Source organism: Pseudophryne corroboree (assembly GCF_028390025.1).
Source record: "Pseudophryne corroboree isolate aPseCor3 chromosome 3 unlocalized genomic scaffold, aPseCor3.hap2 SUPER_3_unloc_21, whole genome shotgun sequence".
Classification (NCBI taxonomy): Eukaryota; Metazoa; Chordata; class Amphibia; order Anura; family Myobatrachidae; genus Pseudophryne; species Pseudophryne corroboree.
The window spans coordinates 723,437-740,473 of NW_026967510.1; the positions used below are offsets into that span (position 1 = coordinate 723,437).

The 17,037-nt window shown below is 48.1% G+C and overlaps 1 pseudogene; it reads left to right on the forward strand.

Annotated features, from left to right (window-relative positions):
- LOC134983688 (zinc finger protein 850-like) overlaps positions 1–17,037 on the forward strand; it is a 293,457-nt pseudogene that overhangs the window by 55,860 nt on the left and 220,560 nt on the right.

The window sequence follows — 17,037 nt, forward strand, 5'->3', positions numbered from 1 at the left end:
GGCTTCAATCATTAGCTGCACCCCTTTAGCAATGGATGCATCCCCCCCTGCATATCGCCATCACCGTCCCCTGTATCAGAGTCGGTATCAGTGTCGGCTTGCATGATCTGGGCAAGTGTATGTTTTTGGGGTATGTAGGTGGGGTTTTAGATGAAGTAGTGGGAGCTGAATACTTCAAATCCACTACAGATTGTCTCAAAAACCTGCGTCTCTTTCTCAGTATGTGACATCCTTGTTGAAATCTGGGATATCATTCCCCTTAAAGAATCCACCCATGGGGGTTCGGATTCAGAAGGCTGAGACAGCACATTGCAGTCCTGAGTACATGGAATAGACTCCTCAGGAGAAGATACACACTCTGCAGCACAGGACACAGAGTCCTTAGACATGGTAATGTGGATATACACACACACAGGTAAATGTCAGACACAGTTTCCCCCAGAGTACCTTCAGAGAGTCACAGAGTATAAGGAGCCAGCCACACAGCGCCCCTGTAGGCAGTTATTATGATAAAAGCCCGGCGCTGACTGACTGACCTTAATAGGGAAGGCAGCGCTCCCTGTCAGTGTCCTAGTTCCTATGATCTGCAGGGAGAAAATGGCGCTGGTGAGTGCTGGATCCGCTCTGAGAGGAAGCCCCGTCCCTTGTAATGGCGCGCGGCTTCCCGCACTAATTGTTTATACTGGCCTGAGGATTTTAGTGATAACAGGGGGATTAGCCCCTGTTAGCTGCGTGACCAGTGTAGGGTTTATCCGCTGCTGGCTCAGGACGCCCCTCAAAGCGCCTACACTGTGTGTTGCTGAGCCTTCCTGGAGCGCAGCCTGTCAGAGCTACGCTCCCACCCTTGTGCCGCCATACCCGCCGGCGACCCGCAAACCGGGTCGCCGACGCTGTACTCAACACTTTCTTCTGGCTTTGTTAGGGGGTGGCAGCCGTACTGCGGGAGTGAGTTGTCGCCCGTGGGCTTGTGATCAGCACCCTCAGGAGCTCAGTGTCCTGTCAGTGGAGTAGAGAACCATTAACTCTTCAAGACGTTGGTTCCTTCCCCCTCCCTAAGTCCCACGAAGCAGGGATTCTGTTGCCAGCAGCCTTCCTGTAACCTAACTAACTCTAGAAAATAAAAAACTAAGAAAACTCCTAGGAGCTCCCCTAGCTGTGACCGGCTCCTCCGTGCACATTTTCTAAACTGAGTCTGGTAGGAGGGGCATAGTGGGAGGGGCCAGCCTATACTATTAAACTCTTAAAGTGCCAGTGGCTCCCAAAGGACCCGTCTATACCCCATGGTACTAAATGGACCCCAGCATCCTCTAGGACGTAAAATAAAGTAGATTATAACCTAGCAGATGATGATGATTACAGGGTATCATATGGTGTATTGCATGTAAAGTACCTTGTTCCACACCTACTCTGCTGTAGCAATATACCTTATATAAGGGTGAGTAACACTTGTACAGGTTTACCAGCGTATGAGCACACACATAAAGGAATGCTACCTTACCAATGCTTCCAGGAGTAACGTTAGGAGACATTTCTCTGATCCATCAGCTCATATGACTGATGTTATTGTTCATCTAGAATCTCCAATTCATACGATATGTTCCCCATCCATTGTTTTACATTGGTGCTGACATAGGACTTGGCGAGTGACTACATCTCCATTTATACTTTATGGTTAGTTACCAGTACAAGAGAGATATATCTAAGTCTTATTATAATATTACATTTGTTATTGTGAGTGTTCTCAGGAGGGTGGACACAATGATAGTCTGAGACACAATATTATAAAGCCTTCATTAAAAGTTATGTTTTATTATACACACACATTTACAATTAAGTGTCCCAGAGAGTCGTCTTCTCCTATTGTTTACAAGATTAATATTGTTACAGAAAATGTCACATTTCCATAATGTATTTTATTTCCAGCAGATGGACCCACAAGCAGGAATATCTCAGAAGGACATCTAATGTTATCCCCGGATTGTGACATAATAGATAATGACAGTAGACAGGATTCTCCAGGAGATAACCCCATTACCCCAATTATACATCCAGCTCTATCAGCTGATCCCTCTGATCCTGGGAAATGTTCTCCTGATCACTCTGATATTGGTGCATCTGTTACAGCTCTGAGAGTAGATACAGAGTTTCCATGTGCTATAGATGCCAAATGTTTTACACAGAACACAAAGCCTATTAACCCACACACAGGTAAGGCAGGTGAAAGGCCAATAATATGTTCTGAGTGTGGGAAATGTTTTGCACACAAATCAGCTCTTGTTAGACATAACAGAAATCTCACAGGTGAGAAGCCATTTTCTTGCTCTGAGTGTGGGAAATGTTTTGTACGTAAATCACATCTTGTTATACATTACAGAAGTCACACAGGTGAGAAGCCATTTTCTTGCTCTGAATGCGGGAAATGTTTTACACAGAAATCAGATCTTATTGCACATCAACGAACTCACACAGGTGAGAAGCCATTTCCATGTTCTGAGTGTGGGAAATGTTTTACACAGAAATCAGATCTTATTACACATCAGCGAACTCACACAGGTGAGAAGCCATTTCCATGTTCTGAGTGTGGGAAATGTTTTACACAGAAATCAGATCTTATTACACATCAGCGAACTCACACAGGTGAGAAGCCATTTCCATGTTCTGAGTGTGGGAAATGTTTTGCACACAAATCAGCTCTTGTTAGACATAACCGAAATCACACAGGTGAGAAGTCATTTTCTTGCTCTGAGTGTGGGAAATGTTTTGTACGTAAATCACATCTAGTTATACATTACAGAAGTCACACAGGTGAGAAGCCATTTTCTTGCTCTGAATGCGGGAAATGTTTTACACAGAAATCAGATCTTGTTAGACATCACAGAAGTCACACAGGTGAGAAGCCATTTCTATACTCTGAGAAATAAATCCGCTCTTGTTGCACACAATAGACCTCACTCAGGTGAGGAACCATTTTAATCTTCTGGAGTATACTTATCATTGCCATGCGTTGTTCTTCAAGGTTCTTATCCTATCTCCTATGCTTTTTGCAATATACATGTTACCACTGAGCTAAATAATCAGATGTCATGCCCTCATCTACCACTGCTATGCAGATGACCTGTCTTTTGCTCTGGGTACTGAGAACTCAGTACCAATCCTAAATGGTTGTCTAGCTGAGCTCCAGGTGTGGGTGATGCCAGTTGGCTGTGACTCAGTCCTGGTGAAACAGGTCTTTATGATAGAAGCTCACCAACAAAGGGCAGGGCTACAGCTCAGCTTTGCTACCAGCCAGACTTACGCTTGGGGGTTCAGAGTTACAAAATGCTGATCGTGTGCGGAATCTTGGTGTCCTGGATGGTGGAGTGACACTTAGACATCAGGTATCAGCCACAATCATATCCTCATCTGAGGAACATAGCCAGACTCCAGCACTTATTTCCCTCAGAAGATCTTCCTACAGTCATACATTCATTTGTATCATCACACATAGACTACTGCAATGTCCTCTACCTGGGTCTCCCGGCAAAAGAATTGCACCGCTTGTAGCTTGTACAGAATGCTGCAGCCAGGCTGTTACCTAACCGGCCCGTTCCTGCCACATAACACCCATTCTCTGCTCCCTTCACCGGCTGCCTGTAAAATGGTGACTCTTTTACATAATCTTACTGACTCTCCCAGCCCTACATGACCAGGATCCATGGTACCAGAAGCAGCTTCTGCCTCCTTACTGACTTACTGTAGGCCCCTATTACATAATCTTACTGACTTTCCCAGCCCTACATGACCAGGATCCATGTACCAGAAGCAGCTTCTGCCTCCTTACTGACTTACTGTAGGCCTCTATTACACAATCTTACTGACTCCCAGCCCTACATGACCTGGGTCCATGTACCAGAAGCAGCTTCTGCCTCCTTACTGACTTACTGTAGGCCCCTATTACAGAATCTTACTGACTCCCAGCCCTACATGACCAGGGTCCATGTACCAGAAGCAGCTTCTGTCTCCTTACTGACTTACTGTAGGCCCCTATTACATCATCTTACTGACTCTCCCAGCCCTACATGACCAGGGTCCATGTACCAGAAGCAGCTTCTGCCTCCATACTGACTTACTGTAGGCCCCTATTACACAATCTTACTGACTCTCCCAGCTCTACATGACCAGGGTCCATGTACCAGAAGCAGCTTCTGCCTCCTTACTGACTTACTGTAGGCCCCTATTACAGAATCTTACTGACTCTCCCAGCCCTACATGAGCAGGGTCCATGTACCAGAAGCAGCTTCTGCTTCCTTACTGACTTACTGAAGGCCCCTATTACATAATCTTACTGACTCTCCCAGCCCTACATGACCAGGGTCCATGTACCAGAAGCAGCTTCTGCCTCCTTACTGACTTACTGTAGGCCCCTATTACAGAATCTTACTGACTCTCCCAGCCCTACATGACCTGGGTCCATGTACCAGAAGCAGCTTCTGCCTCCTTACTGACTTACTGTAGGCCCCTATTACACAATCTTACTGACTCTCCCAGCCCTACATGACCAGGGTCCATGTACCAGAATTAGCTTCTGCCTCCTTACTGACTTACTGTAGGCCCCTATTACAGAATCTTACTGACTCTCCCAGCCCTACATGACCAGGGTCCATGTACCAGAAGCAGCTTCTGCCTCCATACTGACTTACTGTAGGCCCCTATTACATAATCTTACTGACTCTCCCAGCCCTACATGACCAGGGTCCATGTACCAGAAGCAGCTTCTGCCTCCTTACTGACTTACTATAGGCCCCTATTACATAATCTTACTGACTCTCCCAGCCCTACATGACCAGGGTCCATGTACCAGAAGCAGCTTCTGCCTCCTTACTGACTTACTGTAGTCCCCTATTACATAATCTTACTGACTCTCCCAGCCCTACATGACCAGGGTCCATGTACCAGAAGCAGCTTCTGCCTCCTTACTGACTTACTATAGGCCCCTATTACATAATCTTACTGACTCTCCCAGCCCTACATGACCAGGGTCCATGGCACCAGAAGCAGCTTCTGCCTCCTTACTGCCCTGTTTCTTCCACCTGCAGATGAAGGACTGTTACCAGCAGTACCAAGAATCCCCAAGAAGTTCTGAGATGTCAGAGGTGGAGACAGGGTGGTGGCACTAGTGCTGTAGCGGGGGCTGCCGGAGGCACTGTCTGTGGGTAATATTGTCCCCAAGCAGCGCTAAGGTGTCAGAGGGGAGACATGGCAGTGGTAGTAGTTGGAGGAGACAGGGCGGGTGGCAGTAGCAGAAAGAGAGGGTGGATGGTCACAGTGCAGTGCCAGGGGCTGCTGGAGGCAGTACAGAGGTGTATGGGTCCCGCACAGAACCAGTTGATAATTAGACTTAATGATGATTATACTTCCTTATGTCTAATTAATCCCTTGTATGTGTTACTGTTATTTGCTGTGTCAGCCTTTATGTGTGTTCTGTGTAATAATCCTGAAAGTAGTGCTGCTACCGATCTCATATCATTTGTAGTAACTTGGAAAAGATGAGATATGAGGTGCACTCTGGAAGCTTATAGGGGGTTAATCAGAGATGAACGCAGATGTGACATCACGCAGCCCCCCCGGAAAATGGTCCCGGCCCGCCCACGTTCACCCCTCAGGGATGTGACCACAATGTGTGTGTCTGTGCGGCCGCTGCGTACGTGCATTTTGTCACCACCAGCAAACTGCTGCACAACGCTATTGCGGCTGGTTCTGAATGACCCCCATAGTGTTTTGGATCTCCTGATATGTATCTGTTTTACTTGCCTGCAATACTATAATGTAACTTGAATTGTTTCTGTGCTTTAAGGATATTTTATCCATGTTGTGCAGAGTAAAGTATTTTTTTAAGTTTAAAATATAGAGAAAAATCTGTGTATTAAAGATATGAAATAAAGTTGTTTAAAAACAAAAGATTTCCGTTGAGTCTTTTTATGTGTCTGTGTATTATCTTATTTCCAGATAATTGTCGCTATGGTGACAGAAACAATTTCCTGTTAATGTGTCACTTGTAGTGTTACTTTTGTGTCCATTGAGTGGGCTCGGAAATGTTATCCTCTTCCTCGCAGCCCCAGTTGCTGGAGAAAATGAAGGAGGAGCTGTTGATGGGTCACGTTCCGCTTGAGTTGACCATTTTCTCACCAGCAGGTCTTTCCACCTAGTGTTCCCTCTAGGCTGTTTTAGCAGGGCGCCGCGCCCTGCCCGTTTTTTAACAGGCAAAACCCGCCCTTCCCCTTTTGCGGCGCCCTGCTAAAACAGCCACCCGCTCCCTGCCCTCCCGGCGTGTATAGATGCCGTGCGCATGCGCGCGGCATCCATTCACGCATTGGGAGAGGGCTGGGGGAAGCCCAGCACCGACGGAGGTGCTGGGCACGCCCCCAACAGTGACGTCGCCGGCCACAGACGCTCTCTATAGTAGCGTCTGTGGGTCGCACCGCCCCCTAAAATGACGGAGACGTGGCCACGCCCCCTAATTTGCGTGGCCGTGCCCCCATTTCGGGCGCGCGCATGTGCCCCCCTGAGTCCGGCGCCCTGCCCCAGTTCACTCCTAGAGTGAACACTACCACCTATGCAGACTTGTGTCCGGAAAGAGAGATACAACGTAGGCTTTAAACCTAGGATCGAGCACAGTGGCCAAAATATAGTGCTCTGATTTCAACAGATTGACCACCCTTGAATCCTGGCAAAGCGAATGAAGGGCTCCATCCACAAGTATTTCCAGGGAAGACGTTAAGTCTGAGGGACTATGCACAGGCCCAAATGATAATTGTTTTATGATCCTTCTATGTATAAACCAAGCGATAGAGGGAATAATCCGAAAGTGTTAATACCAAAAATTAGCTAATCTGGTTGGAGGTGCGCCATTAAGCAAATTGCAATGACTGGTTAGGGGGTTTAGGAAAAAACGCTAGTGGCCTTATATCTAAAGAAGCCTTAATGTGTGGCGCACTCTTTTTTTCTTTATGTTTCATGAATAAATTAAAACATAACTTTTATTATTTTTATTTAAGATAGATTTTTCAATAGACATGACATAAGGCAATTGATTGTCAGCCTGGAAAGACAAATGAATGAAAGATATAAAATCATTTATATACCAGCACTGCCTATGTATGGGTATATGGGTACAGCAATAACTGATATAAGCAAGTGAAATATAAAAGGGATTTAAACACAGGTTTTATTTATCAAATGTATGAGATCCTTTCACAGCGGGATTGTGATCTCAGAAAAAAAATGTTTTACAGCTGCGACCTGCAGAGCGTTACTACTGCATACAACCTAAGTGCTCCCTGCAGAGCGTTACTACTGCATACAATCTAAGTGCTACCTGGAGAGCATCACTACTGCATACAACCTAAGTGCTCCCTGCAGAGGGTTACTACTGCATACAAACTAAGTGCTCTCTGCAGAGCGTTACTACTGCATACAACCTAAGTGCTCCCTGCAGAGCGTTACTACTGCATACAACCTAAGTGCTCCCTGCAGAGCGTTACTACTGCATACAATCTAAGTGCTCCCTGCAGAGCGTTACTACTGCATACAACCTAAGTGCTCCCTGCAGTGTTAATACTGCATACAACCTAAGTGCTCCCTGCAGAGCATTACTACTGCATACAATCTAAGTGCTCCCTGCAGAGCATTACTACTGCATACAACCTTAGTGCTCCCTGCAGAGCGTTACTACTGCATACAACCTAAGTGCTCCCTGCAGAGCGTTACTACTGCATACAACCTAAGTGCTCCCTGCAGAGCGTTACTGCTGCATACAATCTAAGTGCTCCCTGCAGAGGGTTACTACTGCATACAACCTAAGTGCTCCCTGCAGAGCGTTACTACTGCATACAACCTAAGTGCTCCCTGCAAAGCGTTACTACTGCATACAACCTAAGTGCTCCCTGCAGAGCGTTACTACTGCATACAACCTAAGTGCTCCCTGCAGTGTTACTACTGCATACACCCTAAGTGCTCCATGCAGAGCGTCACTACTGCATACAACCTAAGTGCTCCCTGCAGAGCGTTACTACTGCATACAACCTAAGTGCTCCCTGCAGAGCGTTACTACTGCATACAACCTAAGTGCTCCCTGCAGAGCGTTACTACTGCATACAACCTAAGTGCTCCCTGCAGAGCGTTACTACTGCATACAACCTAAGTGCTCCCTGCAGAGCGTTACTACTGCATACAACCTAAGTGCTCCCTGCAGAGCGTTACTACTGCATACAACCTAAGTGCTCCCTGCAGTGTTACTACTGCATACAACCTAAGTGCTCCCTGCAGAGCGTTACTACTGCATACAGCATAAGTGCTCCCTGCAGAGCGTTACTACTGCATACAACCTAAGTGCTCCCTGCAGAGCGTTACTACTGCATACAAACTAAGTGCTCCCTGCAGTGTTACTACTGCATACAACCTAAGTGCTCCCTGCAGAGCGTTACTACTGCATACAACCTAAGTGCTCCCTGCAGTGTTACTACTGCATACAACCTAAGTGCTCCCTGCAGAGCGTTACTACTGCATACAACCTAAGTGCTCCCTGCAGTGTTACTACTGCATACAACCTAAGTGCTCCCTGCAGAGCGTTACTACTGCATACAACCTAAGTGCTCCCTGCAGAGCGTTACTACTGCATACAACCTAAGTGCTCCCTGCAGAGCGTTACTACTGCATACAACCTAAGTGCTCCCTGCAGAGCGTTACTACTGCATACAACCTAAGTGCTCCCTGCAGAGCGTTACTACTGCATACAACCTAAGTGCTCCCTGCAGTGTTACTACTGCATGCAACCTAAGTGCTCCCTGCAAAGCGTTACTACTGCATACAACCTAAGTGCTCCCTGCAGAGCGTTACAACTGCATACAACCTAAGTGCTCCCTGCAGAGCGTTACTACTGCATACAACCTAAGTGCTCCCTGCAGAGCGTTACTACTGCATACAACCTAAGTGCTCCCTGCAAAGCGTTACTACTGCATACAACCTAAGTGCTCCCTGCAGAGCGTTACTACTGCATACAACCTAAGTGCTCCCTGCAGTGTTACTACTGCATACACCCTAAGTGCTCCATGCAGAGCGTCACTACTGCATACAACCTAAGTGCTCCCTGCAGAGCGTTACTACTGCATACAACCTAAGTGCTCCCTGCAGAGCGTTACTACTGCATACAACCTAAGTTCTCCCTGCAGAGCGTTACTACTGCATACAACCTAAGTGCTCCCTGCAGAGCGTTACTACTGCATACAACCTAAGTGCTCCCTGCAGAGCGTTACTACTGCATACAACCTAAGTGCTCCCTGCAGAGCGTTACTACTGCATACAACCTAAGAGTGCTCCCTGCAGAGTGTTACTACTGCATACAACCTAAGTGCTCCCTGCAGAGGGTTACTACTGCATGCAACCTAAGTGCTCCCTGCAGAGCGTTACTACTGCATACAACCTTAGTGCTCCCTGCGGAGCGTTACTACTGCATACAACCTAAGTGCTCCCTGCAGAGCGTTACTACTGCATGCAACCTAAGTGCTCCCTGCAGAGCGTTACTACTGCATACAACCTTAGTGCTCCCTGCGGAGCGTTACTACTGCATACAACCTAAGTGCTCCCTGCAGAGCGTTACTACTGCATACAACCTAAGTGCTCCCTGCAGAGCGTTACTACTGCATACAACCTAAGTGCTCCCTGCAGAGCGTTACTACTGCATACAACCTAAGTGCTCCCTGCAGAGGGTTACTACTGCATACAACCTAAGTGCTCTCTGCAGAGCGTTACTACTGCATACAACCTAAGTGCTCCCTGCAGAGCGTTACTACTGCATACAACCTAAGTGCTCCCTGCAGTGTTACTACTGCATACAACCTAAGTGCTCCCTGCAGAGGGTTACTACTGCATACAACCTAAGTGCTCCCTGCAGAGCGTTACTACTGCATACAACCTAAGTGCTCCCTTCAGAGCGTTACTACTGCATACAACCTAAGTGCTCCCTGCAGAGCGTTACTACTGCATACAACCTAAGTGCTCCCTGCAGAGCGTTACTACTGCATACAACCTAAGTGCTCCCTGCAGTGTTACTACTGCATACAACCTAAGTGCTCCCTGCAGAGCGTTACTACTGCATACAACCTAAGTGCTCCCTGCAGTGTTACTACTGCATACAACCTAAGTGCTCCCTGCAGAGCGTTACTACTGCATACAACCTAAGTGCTCCCTGCAGAGCGTTACTACTGCATACAACCTAAGTGCTCCCTGCAGAGCGTTACTACTGCATACAACCTAAGTGCTCCCTGCAGAGCGTTACTACTGCATACAACCTAAGTGCTCCCTGCAGTGTTACTACTGCATACAACCTAAGTGCTCCCTGCAGAGCGTTACTACTGCATACAACCTTAGTGCTCCCTGCGGAGCGTTACTACTGCATACAACCTAAGTGCTCCCTGCAGAGCGTTACTACTGCATACAACCTAAGTGCTCCCTGCAGAGCGTTACTACTGCATACAACCTAAGTGCTCCCTGCAGAGCGTTACTACTGCATACAACCTAAGTGCTCCCTGCAGAGGGTTACTACTGCATACAACCTAAGTGCTCTCTGCAGAGCGTTACTACTGCATACAACCTAAGTGCTCCCTGCAGAGCGTTACTACTGCATACAACCTAAGTGCTCCCTGCAGTGTTACTACTGCATACAACCTAAGTGCTCCCTGCAGAGCGTTACTACTGCATACAACCTAAGTGCTCCCTGCAGAGGGTTACTACTGCATACAACCTAAGTGCTCCCTGCAGAGCGTTACTACTGCATACAACCTAAGTGCTCCCTGCAAAGCGTTACTACTGCATACAACCTAAGTGCTCCCTGCAGAGCGTTACCACTGCATACAACCTAAGTGCTCCCTGCAGTGTTACTACTGCATACACCCTAAGTGCTCCATGCAGAGCGTCACTACTGCATACAACCTAAGTGCTCCCTGCAGAGCGTTACTACTGCATACAACCTAAGTGCTCCCTGCAGAGCGTTACTACTGCATACAACCTAAGTGCTCCCTGCAGAGCGTTACTACTGCATACAACCTAAGTGCTCCCTGCAGAGCGTTACTACTGCATACAACCTAAGTGCTCCCTGCAGTGTTACTACTGCATACAACCTAAGTGCTCCCTGCAGAGCGTTACTACTGCATACAACCTAAGTGCTCCCTGCAGAGCGTTACTACTGCATACAACCTAAGTGCTCCCTGCAGAGCGTTACTACTGCATACAACCTAAGTGCTCCCTGCAGAGCGTTACTACTGCATACAACCTAAGTGCTCCCTGCAGTGTTACTACTGCATACAACCTAAGTGCTCCCTGCAAAGCGTTACTACTGCATCCAACCTTAGTGCTCCCTGCAGAGCGTTACTACTGCATACAACCTAAGTGCTCCCTGCAGAGCGTTACTACTGCATACAACCTAAATACTCCCTGCAGAGCGTTACTACTGCATGCAACCTAAGTGCTCCCTGCAGAGCGTTACTACTGCATACAACCTAAGTGCTCCCTGCGGAGCGTTACTACTGCATACAACCTAAGTGCTCCCTGCAGAGCGTTACTACTGCATGCAACCTAAGTGCTCCCTGCAGAGCGTTACTACTGCATACAACCTAAGTGCTCCCTGCGGAGCGTTACTACTGCATACAACCTAAGTGCTCCCTGCAGAGCGTTACTACTGCATACAACCTAAGTGCTCCCTGCAGAGCGTTACTACTGCATACAACCTAAGTGCTCCCTGCAGAGCGTTACTACTGCATACAACCTAAGTGCTCCCTGCAGAGCGTTACTACTGCATACAACCTAAGTGCTCCCTGCAGTGTTACTACTGCATACAACCTAAGTGCTCCATGCAGAGCGTCACTACTGCATACAACCTAAGTGCTCCCTGCAGAGCGTTACTACTGCATACAACCTAAGTGCTCCCTGCAGAGCGTTACTACTGCATACAACCTAAGTGCTTCCTGCAGAGCGTTACTACTGCATACAACCTAAGTGCTCCCTGCAGAGGGTTACTACTGCATACAAACTAAGTGCTCCCTGCAGAGCGTTACTACTGCATACAACCTAAGTGCTCCATGCAGAGCGTTACTACTGCATACAACCTAAGTGCTCCCTGCAGAGCGTTACTACTGCATACAACCTAAGTGCTCCCTGCAGAGCGTTATTACTGTGTACAACCTAAGAGTGCTCCCTGCAGAGCGTTACTACTGCATACAACCTAAGTGCTCCCTGCAGAGCGTTACTACTGCATACAACCTAAGTGCTGCCTGCAGAGCGTCACTACTGCATACAACCTAAGTGCTCCCTGCAGAGGGTTACTACTGCATACAACCTAAGTGCTCCCTGCAGAGCGTTACTACTGCATACAACCTAAGTGCTCCCTGCAGAGCGTTACTACTGCATACAAACTAAGTGCTCCCTGCAGTGTTACTACTGCATACAACCTAAGTGCTCCCTGCAGAGCATTACTACTGCATACAACCTAAGTGCTCCCTGCAGAGCGTTACTACTGCATACAACCTAAGTGCTCCCTGCAGAGCGTTACTACTGCATACAACCTAAGTGCTCCCTGCAGTGTTACTACTGCATACAACCTAAGTGCTCCCTGCAGAGGGTTACTACTGCATACAACCTAAGTGCTCCCTGCAGAGCATTACTACTGCATGCAACCTAAGTGCTCCCTGCAGAGCGTTACTACTGCATACAACCTAAGTGCTCCCTGCAGAGTGTTACTACTGCATACAAACTAAGTGCTCCCTGCAGTGTTACTACTGCATACAACCTAAGTGCTCCCTGCAGAGCGTTACTACTGCATACAACCTAAGTGCTCCCTGCAGAGTGTTACTACTGCATACAAACTAAGTGCTCCCTGCAGTGTTACTACTGCATACAACCTCAGTGCTCCCTGCAGAGCATTACTACTGCATGCAACCTAAGTGCTCCCTGCGGAGCGTTACTACTGCATACAACCTAAGTGTTCCCTGCAGAGCGTTACTACTGCATACACCCTAAGTGCTCCCTGCAGAGCGTTACTACTGCATACAACCTAAGTGCTCCCTGCAGAGCGTTACTACTGCATACAACCTAAGAGTGCTCCCTGCAGAGCGTTACTACTGCATACAACCTAAGTGCTCCCTGCAGAGCGTTACTACTGCATACAACCTACGAGTGCTCCCTGCAGAGCGTTACTACTGCATACACCCTAAGTGCTCCCTGCAGAGCGTTACTACTGCATACAACCTAAGTGCTCCCTGCAGAGCGTTACTACTGCATACAACCTAAGAGTGCTCCCTGCAGAGCGTTACTACTGCATACAACCTAAGTGCTCCCTGCAGAGGGTTACTACTGCATACAACCTAAGTGCTCCCTGCAGAGCGTTACTACTGCATACAACCTAAGTGCTCCCTGCAGAGCGTTACTACTGTATACAACCTAAGTGCTCCCTGCTGAGCGTTACTACTGCATACAACCTAAGAGTGCTCCCTGCAGAGTGTTACTACTGCATACAACCTAAGTGCTCCCTGCAGAGCGTTACTACTGCATACAACCTAAGTGCTCCCTGCAGTGTTACTACTGCATACACCCTAAGTGCTCCATGCAGAGCGTTACTACTGCATACAACCTAAGTGCTCCCTGCAGAGCGTTACTTCTGCATACAACCTAAGAGTGCTCCCTGCAGAGCGTTACTACTGCATACACCCTAAGTGCTCCCTGCAGAGCGTTACTACTGCATACAACCTAAGTGCTCCCTGCAGAGCGTTACTACTGCATACAACCTAAGAGTGCTCCCTGCAGAGCGTTACTACTGCATACAACCTAAGTGCTCCCTGCAGAGGGTTACTACTGCATACAACCTAAGTGCTCCCTGCAGAGCGTTACTACTGTATACAACCTAAGTGCTCCCTGCTGAGCGTTACTACTGCATACAACCTAAGAGTGCTCCCTGCAGAGTGTTACTACTGCATACAACCTAAGTGCTCCCTGCAGAGTGTTACTACTGCATACAACCTAAGTGCTCCCTGCAGAGCGTTACTACAGCATACAACCTAAGTGCTCCCTGCAGAGCGTTACTACTGCATACAACCTAAGTGCTCCCAGCAGAGCGTTACTACTGCATACAACCTAAGTGCTCCCTGCAGAGCGTTACTACTGCATACAACCTAAGTGCTCCCTGCAGAGGGTTACTACTGCATACAACCTAAGTGCTCCCTGCAGAGCGTTACTACTGCATACAACCTAAGTGCTCCCTGCAGAGCGTTACTACTGCATACACCCTAAGAGTGCTCCCTGCAGAGTGTTACTACTGCATACAACCTAAGTGCTCCCTGCAGAGGGTTACTACTGCATACAACCTAAGAGTGCTCCCTGCAGAGTGTTACTACTGCATACAACCTAAGTGCTCCCTGCAGAGGGTTACTACTGCATACAACCTAAGTGCTCCCTGCAGAGCGTCACTACTGCATACAACCTTAGTGCTCCCTGCAGAGCGTTACTACTGCATACAACCTAAGTGCTCCCTGCAGAGCATTACTACTGCATACAACCTAAGTGCTCCCTGCAGAGTGTTACTACTGCATACAACCTAAGTGCTCCCTGCAGAGGGTTACTACTGCATACAACCTAAGTGCTCCCTGCAGAGTGTTACTACTGCATACAACCTAAGTGCTCCCTGTAGAGTGTTACTACTGCATACAACCTAAGAGTGCTCCCTGCAGAGTGTTACTACTGCATACAACCTAAGTGCTCCCTGCAGTGTTACTACTGCATACACCCTAAGTGCTCCATGCAGAGCGTCACTACTGCATACAACCTAAGTGCTCCCTGCAGAGCGTTACTACTGCATACAACCTAAGTGCTCCCTGCAGTGTTACTACTGCATACACCCTAAGTGCTCCATGCAGAGCGTCACTACTGCATACAACCTAAGTGCTCCCTGCAGAGCGTTACTACTGCATACAACCTAAGTGCTCCCTGCAGAGCGTTACTACTGCATACAACCTAAGTGCTCCCTGCAGAGGGTTACTACTGCATACAACCTAAGTGCTCCCTGCAGAGCGTTACTACTGCATACAAACTAAGTGCTCCCTGCAGAGCGTTACTACTGCATACAACCTAAGAGTGCTCCCTGCAGAGGGTTACTACTGCATACAACCTAAGTGCTCCCTGCAGAGCATTACTACTGCATACAACCTAAGTGCTCCCTGCAGAGCGTCACTACTGCATACAACCTAAGTGCTCCCTGCAGAGCGTTACTACTGCATACAACCTAAGTGCTCCCTGCAGTGTTACTACTGCATACACCCTAAGTGCTCCATGCAGAGCGTCACTACTGCATACAACCTAAGTGCTCCCTGCAGAGTGTTACTACTGCATACAACCTAAGTGCTCCCTGCAGAGCGTTACTACTGCATACAACCTAAGTGCTCCCTGCAGTGTTACTACTGCATACACCCTAAGTGCTCCATGCAGAGCGTCACTACTGCATACAACCTAAGTGCTTCCTGCAGAGCGTTACTACTGCATACAACCTAAGTGCTCCCTGCAGTGTTACTACTGCATACACCCTAAGTGCTCCATGCAGAGCGTCACTACTGCATACAACCTAAGTGCTCCCTGCAGAGTGTTACTACTGCATACAACCTAAGTGCTCCCTGCAGAGCGTTACTACTGCATACAACCTAAGTGCTCCCTGCAGTGTTACTACTGCATACACCCTAAGTGCTCCATGCAGAGCGTTACTACTGCATACAACCTAAGTGCTCCCTGCAGAGCGTTACTACTGCATACAACCTAAGAGTGCTCCCTGCAGAGCGTTACTACTGCATACAACCTAAGTGCTCCCTGCAGAGGGTTACTACTGCATACAACCTAAGTGCTCCCTGCAGAGCGTTACTACTGCATACAACCTAAGTGCTCCCTGCAGAGCGTTACTACTGTATACAACCTAAGTGCTCCCTGCTGAGCGTTACTACTGCATACAACCTAAGAGTGCTCCCTGCAGAGTGTTACTACTGCATACAACCTAAGTGCTCCCTGCAGAGCGTTACTACTGCATACAACCTAAGTGCTCCCTGCAGAGCGTTACTACTGCATACAACCTAAGAGTGCTCCCTGCAGAGGGTTACTACTGCATACAACCTAAGTGCTCCCTGCAGAGCATTACTACTGCATACAACCTAAGTGCTCCCTGCAGAGCGTCACTACTGCATACAACCTAAGTGCTCCCTGCAGAGCGTTACTACTGCATACAACCTAAGTGCTCCCTGCAGAGCGTTACTACTGCATACAACCTAAGAGTGCTCCCTGCAGAGCGTTACTACTGCATACAACCTAAGTGCTCCCTGCAGAGGGTTACTACTGCATACAACCTAAGTGCTCCCTGCAGAGCGTTACTACTGCATACAACCTAAGTGCTCCCTGCAGAGCGTTACTACTGTATACAACCTAAGTGCTCCCTGCTGAGCGTTACTACTGCATACAACCTAAGAGTGCTCCCTGCAGAGTGTTACTACTGCATACAACCTAAGTGCTCCCTGCAGAGCGTTACTACTGCATACAACCTAAGTGCTCCCTGCAGAGCGTTACTACTGCATACAACCTAAGAGTGCTCCCTGCAGAGGGTTACTACTGCATACAACCTAAGTGCTCCCTGCAGAGCATTACTACTGCATACAACCTAAGTGCTCCCTGCAGAGCGTCACTACTGCATACAACCTAAGTGCTCCCTGCAGAGCGTTACTACTGCATACAACCTAAGTGCTCCCTGCAGAGCGTTACTACTGCATACAACCTAAGAGTGCTCCCTGCAGAGCGTTACTACTGCATACAACCTAAGTGCTCCCTGCAGAGGGTTACTACTGCATACAACCTAAGTGCTCCCTGCAGAGCGTTACTACTGCATACAACCTAAGTGCTCCCTGCAGAGCGTTACTACTGTATACAACCTAAGTGCTCCCTGCTGAGCGTTACTACTGCATACAACCTAAGAGTGCTCCCTGCAGA